This window comes from Etheostoma cragini, chromosome 3 (assembly GCF_013103735.1).
Source record: "Etheostoma cragini isolate CJK2018 chromosome 3, CSU_Ecrag_1.0, whole genome shotgun sequence".
Taxonomy (NCBI): Eukaryota; Metazoa; Chordata; class Actinopteri; order Perciformes; family Percidae; genus Etheostoma; species Etheostoma cragini.
Genome location: NC_048409.1, coordinates 6,560,160 through 6,565,018, shown reverse-complemented (window position 1 = coordinate 6,565,018; position 4,859 = coordinate 6,560,160).

Below are 4,859 nucleotides of genomic sequence, written 5' to 3'. Positions count from 1 at the left end.
TTTAATACACGGGTCCAAAATGACCCGCTAACACTTCAGATGGCAGCAGAAAGCTAACACCAGAGGAAGGTTAAACTCCTTCATTTGGGATAAGGACTCATTCCCTACCTGACGAATGCACTCCATCTGTTTCCTGCTGAGAACCATGACCTCAGATGTAGAGGTGCTGATCCTCATCCCAAGGTGCTGGAAAGGAGGTTTTGGTCGATAGTCGAACCTTGGTAGACTTTACCATGAAGGCTGATAAGTGTGATACCCCTGTATTTGGCACACACCCTCTGGTCCCCCTTTTTGAAAAGGGGAACCACCACCTGGTCTACCACTCCTTAGGTTCCAGACTTCCACGCAATGTTGAAGAGGCGTGTCAATCAAGACGGCCCTTCCACACCCAGAGCCTTCAGCATTTCTGGATGGATCGCATCAATCCCTGGGGCTTTGCCACTGTGGAGTTGTTTAACTACCACAGCGATTTCCACCAGGGAAATTTACGACAATCCCCCATCATCCTCCATCTCTGACTCTACCATAGAGGGCATATTAGCTGGATTTAGGAGTTCCCCAAAGTTCTCCTTCCACCGCCCTATTACCTCCTCAGCTGAGGTCAACAGCATCCCTTCCTTACTGTTCACAGCTTGGATGTCTCCCCGCTTCCCCCTCCTGAGGTGAGGAACGTTTTTTCAGAAGTCCCATGGTGCCGACCAAAAGTCTTTCTCCATGTCTTCTCCAAACTTTTCCCACATCTGCTCTTTCACAGCAGAGGTTGTTATATTTATATAGAGAGGTAAATTATATTTGAAGCATCTAGAGCTGACTCTGTAATTCTTTTTTACATGTACTGGTTAAACCTCTTCAGAGACACTTGAAAATATATGATTTTCTTGCCTAAATATGTACCCTTAAAAAAGTGCTGCAGTTTCCACATGCTTTGGCCCTCTGGGATGACCCTGAGTTCATTGGGAAGTTATCACTCTCAACTTGTTGTTTCTAGTGGCAGTGTGACACTAGGTCTTACTGACACAGAGCTACAGAGGTTAGAACACAGAATTTCTATTTCCGTCCAAGTAAATCATCTGAAAAATTAATAAAAAGCACTACTGTAAGCATATTACAGGTGCTATATACTAAAATAGTACCCTAGCCACATGTCTCAACTTAGAACAGAAAAAATCCAGAAAAAATGACTTATAAAATGGTTTTTATATGAATGTATTTCTACAGATATGTCTGTGCGTTTGTCTTATTTCTTATTTCTAAAAAAGCCAAAAAAGTGCTAAATACAAAACTTCTGAAATACAAAAACACATCCACATCACTCTCACATATACCTAAAAGAAGTACATACATAGATTTATAGAAATAAGCAATCATAATTTTATGAAATGTTGAAATGCCATAAGAAGGACTTATTTTTGCTTTGAGACAGCTGGAGGCATCACAGGGTAAGGTTTTTACCATTCAACTCGTCTTCGTATTGGCTACACAGGGATGCCAGTTTTATGACCTCTTTTTATAAGTGGTTGGATCTACTGTCAATCTTTCCCACGTGGGCCCAATGGGGACTGTGCGATATCATTGGCTTAGCTTGAGGGTATCTCTTGATAGGCTGATGCTATTGGCTGTGAACAAGGTTCATTGCAATCTGCAGAAGCCACAAATTCTAATGGTGTGTCGACTTGATTTCTTGCCCGCACAGGGAAAAACTTACACACGATAAAAACCGAGAAATGATGCACTATCTAGATTTCTGAACGTCGAAACTTGGCCAGAAACTACAAGATTGTGAGGGGACCAGATAATTATGGATTACAAGGCTTGGTTATTCTAATTCCTTGGAGTGTTTGCGATTTAGGAAATCAACGTTTATGACTATCTTTCATCGCTTTGGATAAAGACACAAGGACAAAGGTAGGGATGCACGCTCGATTCAGACAGAAACGGTGCAGTGTTTCTTAACTTCATAACGTGATTATAACCACTGTAAGTAACCCTATGCTTTGTGGGGGCTTGATGGAATCACAAGACTTTAAGCTTTCTAATGATGTGCTGCATGACCGTGTTGGTGACGATTTAATGCTTGCAATTCATGAATGAAAACACGTTGTGGAAAAACAGGTACCGGTTGAGGAACCGTGCTGTCGGAGAGGTTAAATTAAAAAGTACTAACTGAAGTTTAATTTATTTCTAGATAGCTCCTCAATGGAAACGTGTTAGCCCAGAAATCCCTGTGCTTTTCCCCCTCTTCATATCAGTAAGTAGGCCTACAGAGTAGAAATGTCATCGGTGCCCTAAATATACAAAGTATTTATACTGAAATATGACCACAGAATTCTTCAGAGACTTCACCCGTAACAAAACACCAATAAGCTTGACAAAATAGTCTTAACTCAAGGTTCACTCACAGTACTAGCTTTTTTGTCTGCCTCAGTGGATGTAAGTTATTGTTAACTATTGTTCAAGACTGGAATTACTGGAATTGTTGGGTATTTGTAAATCATAGAGTATGGTCTAGACCTACTCTATCTGTAAAATGTCTTGAGATGACTCTGAATTAATACTATAAATTGAATTGAAATTGATTGAGTCTTCTTGTCGGATGAATCGTCCGACTAGTGAGTGAACTCCTGCTGTGCAGCTCAAATGTTTCCAACTCCTGAAGGTTGTTTTTTTTCCACTTTTGCAGAACACTGATTCACCAACTCATACCCCCATACACCACAACACCCCTGGTTCAGTTCCTGCACTGTGTTGCAGAGCTGTTAAAGTTCAACATGAGGGACGACAGCATGGCACCACTTTGTTAACCACAGCAACTCTTTGATGTGTTGTTTTTTATGGGCAAGGAAAGCCTCATGGGTTGGGCCTTTCCCCGCCTTCACCACCACCTCCTCCTCCTCCTCCTCCTCCTCCTCCTCCTCTAACCAAGCTGGCATCTGACTTTCAACATACATTGATCAAAGATTAGCTGAGCTCACCAAGCAGGAACGGCCTTGATGTGTGCACAGTGTGTATCAGAACATGACTGTATCTGCAAATCATTTACCAAAGCGAGCGGTGGGTCGTTTGAAAGAGAGCAAAGGGCAGCACTGTACATTGAGCTGCACGTGACTATGCATTGCATGGGAAACGTGGAGCTTGCTAACGTGTAATTAGCTGTTACTATTTTCATTCTGCATCGCCCTGAATCAGCACAGGGCTGTTTGTTGTACACCCCATGCCAGGAAAATGTAGGCTGGCCTTTCAGTCCTGTACTCTTCGACTTCATCTATTCACTCTCTGTATTGGTCTGAGGAGAGACAGAGTGGACTGTCCCGACTAGAGGACCCCTCCCAGAACTGAATGATCGCTCTCACTGAGTGGAAACTTAAAAACAGCCATCCTGAATGAAAAACAAGTTCAGTTTTCTTCAAGGATATTGGCAATATCCTTAAAAAGGAAAAAATTGTAACCTACAAAGCAAAGAAAAGCCATGCTGTATTCCTAAAACAGATGTTGTTTTCATTTTGAAGCTGAAAAAAAAGTAGACAGAGAGAGACTATATGTTTTAGGAAGACTTTGGCCAGCTATTGTACAGTAAGTGGAAAACAGGACTGTCCTCCTGAGGGACCTCTCAGGGACTTTGACGGTAAAAGCTCATTTTCCTCTTCCCTAAATCCTGCTACACTGAACATCATCCAAACTGCAAGCTAATGCAAACTCCTGGCATTGCATCAAAGCAGGGCTGGTGTCTGCCTCACTTCCTCTGCCCCCTTTCCTCTGCTCCTTCGCTTTTCTCCATCTCAAGCAGCAAAGCAGGACAGAAACTGCTTTAACCTCTAACCTAGATCACTGAATAAGTGATGAAATTGAAATTGAAAACCCATGATTTTTTGGGCTTGACTCATACAGTAGGAACTAAAAGTCAAGACTTCTAAGCCTGTGCTGATTCCGCTTGATTTTGACCAGTTTTTAACACGCTTACAATTGGAGTGCCCATTAAATACCCACATCAGTGAGGTATTATGTTACTGTCCCATATTGTTCTTGCGTTAATAATTAAAAGCACATTATTTTACCCCTTAAGGTTTAGCCGGCGTGTAAGACATATTGTTTTGCCTTTTCTTAGGATTCTTTCCTGAAGTCAGATTTACAAATATGGTTCCACTGCTTTCAAATTCTCCACTGAATGAAACACAAATAGGTAAAACAACTATAATATATGGTATTTTATTTCAATTAAGAAATTGACAAGCACTCTTCAATCATAACATTTTTGCCATCTGTTCAAACTCCTGATGGCTCCTTAAAATAAATACTTTTAAGAGGAAATAATACAGACAGAATATGTGAGGCTCAAACCACAAGTACAAAGAAATTATCCAAATGTCCAAAGAGACAAAAGGGTCTGAAAATTCCCAAAGTCAACCCCGACTCTCCAACGAAAAGCGTTTGTATAAAACAGCTAAGTATTTTAAAAAATACAGAATCTTACAAAAAAGTTTTATCTTCTCACTTCTTTAAATCACTGTAAAATATCAGCTGGTATTATGACAAGAAATAAGGAATTTTTCATGTAGAATAATAAAAAGACAGAATGTGCTTCTGTATTTTTACATTAGTATTCACATACGCCATGACTCATGAGTGTACTGTATCTTCAAAGTCATCCACCCCTCCGATGGTGCTGTAATGAAGGAAGGTGTATCGCACATCCCTCCAACCACTCCTCGTCGCAACTCGAGCTGAAGATAGACACCAGTGGCCATGGTAACAACAAAAGTTGTAGTCAGCCCCAAGACACCCACATACAGTGGTTACGGAAAGTATTCAGACCCCTTTAAATTTTTCACTCTTTGTTTCATTGCAGCCTTTTTCCAAAAATC